Below are 11736 nucleotides of genomic sequence, written 5' to 3'. Positions count from 1 at the left end.
CGCCACCAGGGAAGCCCGAAATATTTTTTAAATGTCCCTTGCAATACGGTCTTTCACCCCAAAACTACTTAACAGTGTGGTTTTTAAATTTCCAAATATATTTTTATATGATTTTGTAATTGCTTTCTAGCTTAATTGTACTATAGTCAGATAATGTAATCTGTATGATATTCTTTTAGTATTTGTAGAGATTTGATGTGTGGACTAATATGTAGCTAATTTTCATAAATGTTCAATTTATGTTTGAGTAAAATTTATGTTTCTCAATTTGAAGTATAAGGGTTCAATATATGCTCATTATATCACAATTGTTATGTCATTAATAGCTTGTAAATATTTATTAATTTTTCATTTGCTTGCTCCATCAAAACTAATATATGTGAATAATTCCCTTCTATTGATTTGACATTTTTCCTTGTTGGTCTCTCAGTTTTTTTGTATTATGTATTTTGAGGCTATGTTTTAGGTGTATAATATTTAGAAATATATCTCATGAATTGAAAATTTATCATTATGGAGTGACCCTCCTTAAAGCAAAAAGCATTTCTAGAGATAAAGTCTGTCTCATTTTGAGTTAGCTGTACCAGCTTTGTTTGGTCAGTATTTGTCTGGTGTTATCTTTTTCAGTTCTTTTACATGTGGCCTTATATTTTATGTTTGAAGTATGTCTGTTATGTACAGTTTCAGCTAATTTTTTTTATAAATTGAAACTAATTAGACAATCTGATCTTCTAAATGATTTTAGTCCCTTCATATTGTGATTATTGAATATTAACATTTATTTCTAAAATCTTACTTTGCACTGCCAAATTTCATCAACTGTAAGACACATATTTTTCCCCACATTTAAACATCTTTGAAATTAGAATACCCCTATAATTGAAGTCATCATTAGCAGCTTTTTTCTTCCTTAGTAGCATGCAAAATTTAGGAGTATTTTACAAGTTATGTCATCTTACATTCTATGAAATATGACATCTATCCTCTTAAGTTTCTCTCCCCCTCCATCCCTTTTCTACCTTTATTGACTTAAGGTTGTTTTGTTTTTAAAATTTCTCCTTTTCACCTATATTTGTTTGGAAGTTATACATTCTGTCTGCACCATTCTAGTGATTACTCTTAGAATTGTAACAAGCATACATGAATTAAATTCCAAAACTAATCAGTGTCTCAGGTTGGATTCTCCCAAAAGCTGCCCTTAGGACCAGACCTTGAGTATAGGCATTTGGGAAGTGACATCAGGAAGCACAAACAAGGGAAAGGGGGAAGTGAGGCAGGGAAAAGAGAAAAGCAGGTCTGGGAAATGCTCATGAGCAGGTTGTTGTGGGTAACGGGCGCTCAAATCCTCTGAACAACCAAGTGGAGCTTGTTTCAGAGTTGTCCTACGAGGAGATAAGGAGGTGGAGGCATTTATCTACTGACTCCCCCATTGGTTGAAATTTATCCCTGGAAGTGTTAATGCCCCTGCACTTCCACATTACACCAGCTTAAGTCAGAGAAAGTTCTATGATGCAGGAGAAAGACATCAGGCATAGAAGAGAGACACATGTGCTTGAGCAACACCTGGCAGCCTGTTACACTGTCTACCCCATTGATAAGTGAACTTAGGTGGACAGAGAATATGGGTCAGGTGTCAACAATGTCCACCACGATCAACATTCCTAAACTCCTCCTGCTCTTTGCCAAACATTGAACTTGCTCATTCCTATCACCTATCCTACTTTACAGTTCATCAGTATATACTTTATTTACATAGTTTTTGTATTCCTCTAAAAATAGTTTTTTATTATTTTATTATTTTAATCACTTAAATTTACCTATATGCTTATCAGTTTCCTTGCTCATCATTCCTTCATGAGCCTCACTTCTTTCTTTGTGAATTAATTTCTTTCTTCCTTTAGTATAAGTTTTTTTCATCATCTGAATTTTTTGGTTCCTAGATTTGAATAATGAGTTTGAATACTGAGATTGAAAAGTACACCATCTATTTCATTCCTGAGTTTCCGATAGCAAATAGCAAGAGTTTTCATACAGAAGGATCTATGTAGTTCAGCAGTTTTTTCAGTGTTTGTTAATGAATTTAGTCTTTGCCTTTCTGAAAATGACTTGTTTCCCCATTCCTGAATGATAGCTTGACTGGGTATAAAATTGTAGATTCATTGTTTCTCTTGCTTCAAAGATATTATTCAAGTGTTGCTGATTACAAGTCTGCTATCTATTTATCACTTCACTCTGGTGATATGTCATTTTTCTATTTTTTTTAACTTAACATCAAGATTTTATTATCTTCATAACACCAAAAGATGAAGCTTAGAACTGAATTACTTGGCCCTTTCTCTTCTTAAATCCTCCCAGTTCAAAGTGTTTGCATCTCTTAATAGCCAGAATTCTTTGATCTGCAGCCTCAGCACAATCTTTGTAGTTTTAGCTTTTTCCCAGAAAACGGGCTTAGTCTGCTCACCATAGCCACTCTGCTTCCTGTCATAATGCCACTTTCCCTGGGCATATGGATAATCCTTGCCCTTCTTGTACTGTGCCACTTTGTGGGGTTGGAGCTTGCCACACTTCCTAGAGAAAGTCCCACTGGTTTTAGGCATGTTCACCATGTTTGTAGGAGCCAATAGGCACAAAAAGCTGTGGTTGTTTCAAGATGTTCTCTCTGTTTTTGTTGTTCTTCTGCACTTCAGTGTGTCTTAGTGTGCATCTATTCTTATTTATGTCACTCATGATTGCTGTAATCATAAAGCCAGTCAAAGACTATAGATAAGGAAAGTTTGACTAGATTCTGCCAAAACCTTGTGGTCCAAAGACAGAGGAAAAAAAAAATGAAAATAGAGTTCAGCCAGACAGTAATGAGATGAATGAACAAAATCAGTTGCAATCTGGTTGGAGGTTGAAGAATTCAGATGATAAAATCTTGTCATCAGAACGGAAAGAGGTTACAAAAAATATTGTGTGGTTGTGTAATTGGAACAGGAGGTATCAACCCCACCTGAAGGGTATAGATTTGGGGTTTCCTATAATTTCAAGATTACTAAAACTGGACTCAGTATGTCAATCTGTGATGCAAGAAAGACCACACTGGACATAGGCAGCTGCAGGTCTGGCATCCCTGTACCAAATGTGTCTGTTCAATATGCACTTCTACCTTGCCTCAGGTGACAAGCATACTGTCATCATGAGTTATTGGCTCAGGAATTTAAAGTCACAGTAAACCTTACTGGGTTGTGTCTCTTAATCCCAGAAACATACTTGTAAAATATAATTGAATTTGGCATATTAAAATGTATGACAAATTGGCCTGCAATTCCAAATTAAATGCTTGATTCAAAGTTGAATGGTGTAAGTGATTTAGTTTATAAACAGTGGTAGAGTGGTTAAAAGAACTTGCATTAGAGAGTTTTTTGATAATGTGAGAAGGATTAGCTTATTGGGTCATAAGTTTGTTGAGTTTAGACATTCCAACGTCTTAAAGAAAATTGAATACATTAATGTATGCATATTATTTGAAGTAGTTAAAGGTAATTAGCCTGTCCTATTCAAGTTTACTTAACATTAATTAAAATCTAATTCTCTTAAGTAATCAGTCCAATTTATGTTAAAGTTTCCCTGAAAATTATTTCTATTTTATATAAAATTTACTGTATTTAAAATCATGTAATAAAACTTATAAGATGAATTTAGGAGTTTAAGAAAATCTAGACTTTTAAATGTATAATTTCAGTAAGTCAAGTTTTAAAAATCAAACCCAAATAAATGAAAATAAACTTCTCTGTGTACAAAAGCTGCCCTTGGGCATCAAAAATATTACATAGAAACTGAATCCAAGGATGCATGCTCTTTATCAGTATAACCTCTTATTCTCTAATCTCACCTTCTGAAATTCCTATTGGGTATAAATTGGACTTTTTACTCTTTCATACGTCTTTTTTTTTTTTTTTTTTTGCTTTTTTGCTTTGTTCAGAATACAGCACATAGGTATAATTTAATTTATCTCTTTATATCCACAATTTTGTCTTCATCTGGATCCAATATACTGTTTATCCACTGGAGAGTATTTCTCAATTTCAATGACTGCATATCTAATTTAACATCAGGAACTAACCTTGTTCCTTCTCAGAGTCAAACTGCCTCCCTATTCTCAAAGTTCTTCCAACTGCCAGTAACTCACGCAAGTGTACAGGTACTCTGCTGAGCTCCCCAGGCTGGCTGGAGGCCTGGGATTGCATTGCTTCACCTTCCACATGCCAGGGTGTCTGTACCAAGTTGCTCCTCTACTTCTGAACAGAGGATCTGGTTTCCTGAGTGACATCAAAGGATGAACAGTGCAACATCTATGGGTTAGCTCTCCATGGAGTGGATTTGAGCAGTAGGAAATGGGAAACAGGAGGGAGCTGGGCAGATAAATTCTCCTTCCAATCAGAAGTGCTGTTTCTTTTTGAAAACCTTCCAGAGAAGTCTGGGGTGTTAGGCAAAGAGGCAGTGGCCAGCTGTCTCTTGATGGCTTCTCAAACAGAGACCAGCACTGTAATGCATCATATCACCTTGCTTCACATCTTTCCTTTCCCTACTTCCCCTTTTCTTCCTTGCCTTCATCTCAACAGGCTTCATCTCCTGAATAAAAGATCAACATCCTCTTCCTTGCCTCAGGCTCTGCTTTCTAGAGAACCTCAGATAAGGGAGTCTTTAAAATTTTTGTTTGGTTCTTTTTGAGAATCTCAATCTTTTGTTATGTTTTTTATTTTTTAAATTTTATTTTCTTAAGCATCTTTATTGGAGTATAATTGCTTTACAATGGTGTGTTAGTTTCTACTTTATAACAAAGTGAATCAGCTATACATATACATATATCTCCATATCTCCTCCCTCTTGTGTCTCCCTCCCACCCTCCCTATCCCACCCCTCTAGGTGGTCACAGAGCACTGAGCTGATCTCCCTGTGCTATGTGGCTGCTTCCCACTAGCTATCTATTTTACCTTTGGTAGTGTATATATGTCCCTGCCACTCTCTCACTTCGTCCCAGCTTACCCATCGCCCTCCCCATGTCCTCAAGTCCATAATACAAATAAGAGTCATGTACCACAATGTTCATTGCAGCTCTATTTACAATAGCCAGGACATGGAAGCAACCTAAGTGTCCATCGACAGATGAATGGATAAAGAAGATGTGGCACATATATACAATGGAATATTACTCAGCCATAAAAAGAAACGAAATTGAGTTATATGTAGTGAGGTGGATGGACCTAGAGACTGTCATACAGAGTGAAGTAAGTCAGAAAGAGAAAAATAAATACTGTATGCTAGTACATATATATGGAATCTAAAAAAAAAAAAAGGTTCTGAAGAACCTAGGGGTGGGATAGGAATAAAGACACAGTCGTTATGTTTTTTAAAATTCTGTTCTTTAATGTGATAGCTATATCAGCCATAAATTATAAAATATTTAAAATAACTATCTTAAGTTGTTGGAAATCTAATCCTGCTCCTCATATTGCTAATGCTCACTCATGGTGGAGTATTTCCTTTTTTGTTCTGAAATTTTGGATTGTGAGTTCATCTTTAGCAGGGCTATATTGAAGAGAATCCTGAGAATCCTTAGCTGAGGGTTTGTCCCTCCAGAGAGGACTTGTCTCTGGACTTTGTCACAGATATTATCAGCTTGGGAGTTCTCGGCCACAAGAGTAGTATGAATGCCAAACTCTGCCTTCAGTCTTGAGGGATCTTTTCCCTTTATCCAGATACAAGTGAAGATGGACAAGCTTCCTTTATATCTCTCTTTGCTGATGGTTTGGCTTTTAGTCCCCACCTTTTTTCTAAAGCTCTTTGACAATTCTCAGCTTTATGTTCAAAGCCTCCATCAAATTCCCTGGGGACAGCTGCAGTGTGAAATCAAGACTACTACTCTGTTTTTTAGGTCTCTCTCCATTTTGCCCCTAGGATTTATATTTCTTTATAAACTCAGCTATGCAGGTGGAAGACTATTTTCTATATTGCATCATACTTTTATGGTATTTAATAATGGAATGTTTTGGGGGCTATCTAATCTGGTATAATACTAGAAATGTAAGATCTGGTCTGTCTTTAATAACTGAAATGGATTGAAGTATTACTATCTGTCAAGCACTATTATAAGCACAGTAAATGAATTAACTCATTTATCCTCTCAACAACTCAGTGAGAGGTAGGAACTAGTATTATCCCCACTGTGTTAGTCCAGGTCCTCCAAGAAGCAGATGCCAAGATCAAAATAAGTGTGCCAAGATTTTATTAAGGAAAATGCCTGTGAAAAAGGAAATGAAGGGGAGCTGGTAATGGCTGAGAGAGTCACTAGACCACAGCCCAAGTCTAACATTGAGTGAGGAAGAAAGAGAAGGAAGGTTGGTAGAAGTGTCTTAGACTGCAGAGAAGTCTTAACAAAGTTCATCAGAGCTCAGGGAGGGAGTTGTCTTCGAGCCAAAGTTAGCTGATGGAGTCTGGTGTCTTCCAGAAATGGGTCTGCCTTGGTCTTCCTGCCATATTACATCATTGGTGGGGAGATGCCCATGGGAGAAGTGGCTCTGTTACAAATGTCACAGTGGATTCCAAAGTGCAGCAGCAGGGACCCTCAGCCAATACGCTCCCTGAACTAGAAGGTCTGCCAAGTGCATCCTCATGGCCACCCCACCCACTTTATGGATGAGGAAACAAACACAGAGGCTAGGTAACTTGCTCAAGGACACACCACTGGTACATGTGGAACCAGATTTCAAACTTAGGTAGTTTAGCTCCAGGATACAAGTTCTTAACAACTATGCTATGCTTTAAAAAAAAAAAAGATTTTATTGCATTGGATCTTTGTGTAGAAAGAATATTGTTAAACAATTGTGTATATGGTTTACATGTGTTTTTTCAGAGTTAAAAAAGTATTTTTAATCAGATTCTACAAGAGGCTCTTTAAGATGGGGGGAAAAGGACTTTCAAAGTTTGGGACTTTCAAGGGCAGTCACCTATGAATTTGACAGTGACCTTTAAAATGTGACTGTTACTGGAAATTCAATGATTGATGCATTGTCCCTCTGTCCTCAGTCTGGTTGATTGCAAATTAATATTGTTTCTCACAGGGCATCTTTATTTTTCCCTCTAGTCCCTCCTATGATAGAACCATCTAGCTGCCTACTCAGTTTCCAACTTTCCTTCTTTTTTTTTTTTTTTTGTGGTACACAGGCCTCTCACTGTTGTGGCCTCTCCCGCTGCAGAGCACAGGCTCCAGATGCACAGGCTCAGCCGCCATGGCTCACGGGCCCAGCTGCTCCGTGGCATGTGGGATCCTCCCGGACCGGGGCATGAACCCACGTCCCCTGCATCAGCAGGCAGACTCCCAACCACTGTGCCACCAGGTAAGCCCCCCAACTTTCCTTCTTCATTACAAATGACCAGTCCCGAAAAAACCATCACCAACAATAAGCCACCTGTATATCCCTCCCTCCCTTTGTAAGGATGGCCATCTAACTTCTAACTACAAGTAAAAATTGTTGGGTGAAACTTCTAGGAAATTTTCTTAAAAGAGGCTGACTCAACTAGCTTGTGACTTGTATCATTCAGAATCCCAGCAAGGGAACAGCTGACACACTATGTATAGAAATCATGAAGGATAGAATACGAGTACAAGATTAGGGTCAGCCAAGCTGTTATCTCTATTTCTGAACTGGTAAGGAGAGGGTCGGGTAGAGCAGACTGCCTTGAGAACAGTGGCCTTCAGGTAAAGAGAGGCAGCCAGCCAGATGTGACTTTGTAGAAAGGGAGTCAGGGGAAAGAAATCCTGAGCTCATTCTCTTCTCATATTCTCATCTCTTTCCATGGATTGTATTGGCTGAACCCATCACAACGCCAAGGGCAAGAAAGCCACTGATATAGCCCACACAGGCCAGCCTGCTGAAACAGAGCAGATAGAAAAGCAGAAGGGCAGAGAGTTGATATGAATTAGGAGAAATAGGAGAGAGCAAGCACGTGCCCTGTTGCCCTTTCTTCTGTCTTTGGTATATGGATATGATGGTTGGAGCAGCACTGGCCATTTTGCTACTTTGAGGCAACCTTCTAAAGATGGTAGAGCACAAATATAGAAGAGGCTTGAGTATTAATGATATAACTGAACAGCTACATCAGCCCTTAAATGCTCACCCAGACTTCTTTTATGTGAGAAAAATATAAATCTTTGTCTTAAGTCACTATTATTCAGATTGCTTGTATTTGTAACTAAGTGCAACATCCCCACTATCTGAATTTATGTCTTCATTTCCTGCACCCCCACCACCAGACTTTTGTCATTTCTTCTTAGTTGACAAATGGATTTTTGTTCCTCCTGCTTCTTCAGTCTCTGCCTCGTTGCCAGCATGATCCTTCTCAAGCAGTTCAGACATAGGGGACCCCCAACAGTGGTTCTCTCTCAGGGAGGGAACTTGGTGTCTGAGGGTCAGGGGTTGGAGGGAGACTTATTTTTCACTGTATTTTCTGTTTCACAGTTTGGATTTTGTATTGTATATACACGTTACCTAAAATAATTGAAAACATAGTTCTCTGAAAAAAATTAAAAGACTAATTAAAAATAGTCCGCCATGTCACTGTCTTTGACAGGATTTTCGAAAGGGCCTTTGGAGTCCAGCTTCTCCACTTCTCCCAGTAATAATACCTTATCAACTTGAAGATGAGCATTTCTCACATTTTAATACCCCTGAAGTTGACATTCTTGCAATTGCTTTTATCCATGTGGCAGCCACAATGTAGTTTTTGTTGTCTGCCTGTGCACAAACGTTAGATGTTAACCCACATTCAGATTGTCTTGAAACGGTCCGTTGACTAAAACGTACAGGATTTGCAATTGACCAGTATGCCACCGGAAATACGAATCCTGATTGTTGTCTGCAAACCTTCTATTTGACAACTGTTAGTAAGATCAATAAAGACCCAGCATCGAAGCTTGTCAGATGAGCATCAGCAGCTTGAAAGAAAATCCCAGAGACAATAGTAGAGCCCTCTTAAGAATATTACCAAAGCTGCTGATTCCCCAGAGGATGACAGAGAGTGGAAAAACTCTGACATCAACTCTCATTGAAAATAATTCGCTTTGTTGTGCAACAGAAACTAACACAGTATTGTGAAGCAATTACACTCCAATAAAGGTCTATTAAAAAAAAGAAAAGAATTCAGCGGACTTGGATTCTATGGAGAAAAAAATAGGGCTTCCTTAACCAATTTTTAAAAATTTAAGTCAGATTTATTGAGGTATAATTTGCATAGCGTAAAATGCACCCTTTTTAGGTATACAGTTCTATGAATTGATAAAAATGTGTAATGTCATGTATCCACCACTGAAATCAAGAGATAGAGTATTTTTAACATTTCCTCGTGCCCCTTTGTATCCAATCCCCAACCCACACTCCCAGCCCTTGGCAACCACTGTTTTCTATCTGTATCGTTTTCTCTTTTCTATAACGTCATGCAGCATCTTGCGCCTGGCTTCTTTCACTTAGCATCATGTTTTTGCATTTATCAGCAGTTCATTTCTTTTTATTGTTGAGTAGTATTCAGTTATGTGATTATACCAGGCTTATTTATCCATTCACAATAGAAGAATATTTGGATTGTTTCTCATTTTTGGCAGTTATGAACAAAGCTATAAATGTTTAGGTATAGGTTTTTGTATGAATATACAGTTTTATTACTCATGGGTAAATACTTAGGAATAGGATTGCTGCGTTGTGTGATGAGTCTGTGTTTAACTTTATAACAAACGGCTGAACGGTTTTCCAAAGTGTCTATACCATTTTACATTCCCACCAGCAATGAATGAAAGTTCTCATTACTCTGCAACCTCTCCAGGGCTTGGTGTGATCAGCTTTTCTCTTTTTTTCTTTTTTTGGCGGTACGCGGCCCTCTCACTGTTGTGGCCTCTCCCGTTGTGGAGCGCAGGCTCCGGACACGCAGGCTCAGTGGCCATGGCTCACGGGCCCAGCCGCTCCGCGGCATGTGGGATCTTCCCGTACCGGGGCACGAATCCGTATCCCCTGCGTCGGCAGATGGATTCTCAACCACTGCGCCACCAGGGAAGCCCCTATGTATCTCCTTTGAAGAAGTGTCTGTTCAAATCATGTTTAGTTGGATTATATTCTTACTGAATTATGAGAGTTCTTTATGTTCTGGGTATCCTTTATCAGAAGTTTCGTGAGTACTATCTTAGTTTGTGGCCTGTTTTTCATTTTCTTGACAGTGTCTTTCCAAGAGCAGAATATGCAATTTTCATGAAGTTCAATTTGTCAAGTTTTTTTGTTTTTTTTCTTTTATGATTCATGGCTTTTTGTGTCCAATCTAAGAAATCTTTGCCAAACTAGATGTAACAGAGATTTTCTCCTGTTTTTCTGTAGAAGTTTTATGAGTTTTAGGTTTTTACAATTAGGTCTATACTCCATTTCACGTTAACTTTTGTATATGGTACAAGGTATAGGTTAATGTCCAATTGTTTCATTACCATTTGCTGAAAAACTTTTTCTCCATTTAAATGCCCTTTCAACTTTATTGAAAATCAGTTGAACATATAAGTGAGTCTATTTTCTGTTCTATTCCATGGATCTATTTGTCTGTCCTTTGGCCAATTCCATACTATCTTGATGGCTTTAGCTTTACAGTAAATCTCAAAATAGTGTAAGTCCTCTAAACTCATTCTTGTTTTTCAAAATTATTTTGGCTATTCTTGTGCCTTTGCTCTTCCTTATACATTTTAGAATCAGCTTTTCCTTTTCTGCAAAGAAAAAAAAACGTACAATTTTGGAATTTGGGGATTGTGTTAAACTTAATCAGTTTGAAGAGAACTGATATCTTGACAATATTGAGTCTTCCAATCCATGAACACAGTATTTCCATTTATTTAGGTTTTTTATTTCTTTCAGCAATGTTTATAGTTTTAAGCATAAACCTTTCATATATTTGATTTATCTCTAAGTATTTCATGGGCTTTTCTGGATGCTACTGCAAATGGCATTAATTTTTAATTTATAATTGTTCATTGGTAGTGTAAGAAAATAAAATTGACTTTTCTGTATTCACCTAGTATCCTCCAACCAGAATAAATACACTAGGAACTTATTTTAGATTCTTTGGGATTTTCTGCATAAACAATCATGTTGTCTGCAAACAGAGACAGTTTTATTTCTTCCTTTCCAATTTTTATGCGTTTTCTTTTTCTTTCTTTATTGTACTGGCTAGACCCTCCAGTAATGTTGAATAGGAACAGTTATTTTTCTTCCTATGTGTACACAAGGTTGAGATACGATAAATCTGTCTAAATAAGTATCAAAGAGATCTTTCAATAAATATACAGTAAAAAATCAAAATAGTAGAGAGCATTTTTGTCGTGGTTTAATTGGCAGCTTTTTTATTTCCCGCAGTGGCACCTAAAATAATGGTGTATTTTCCCATAGATGGTGTTAGAAACAATGAAGTATTGCAATAGTTAGAGCAGACACATTGCATATTTCTAGACTATGATGTGAATGGTGCCCTGGGGTTCCACGTGCAGAGACTCTGATATTAGGTTACACGTGCCTATAGAGGCTTCACTGTTACCACTGATGTCATTTCATTTAACTGAGCACAAGGTGTTCAACTTAAGTGTGAATCAGGTCTGCTACTTGGGGTCCCATAAGTCTAGAGAAGGTTAATGAGCCAGAGGCATCTACTAGATGTTGACCACAATGCATTTGA

General features: G+C 37.6%; 1 pseudogene; it reads right to left on the bottom strand.

Annotated features, from left to right (window-relative positions):
* Positions 1–2310: 2310 nt before the first annotated feature.
* On the bottom strand, positions 2311–2606 carry LOC131763304 (large ribosomal subunit protein eL42-like; annotated as a pseudogene).
* Between the last annotated feature and the right edge of the window lie 9130 nt (positions 2607–11736).

The sequence above is a fragment of the Kogia breviceps genome, chromosome 10 (assembly GCF_026419965.1).
Source record: "Kogia breviceps isolate mKogBre1 chromosome 10, mKogBre1 haplotype 1, whole genome shotgun sequence".
In the NCBI taxonomy this organism is placed as follows: Eukaryota; Metazoa; Chordata; class Mammalia; order Artiodactyla; family Physeteridae; genus Kogia; species Kogia breviceps.
The sequence above is the reverse complement of the archived record's forward strand: the minus strand, read 5'-3'. Positions and strand labels throughout refer to the sequence as shown.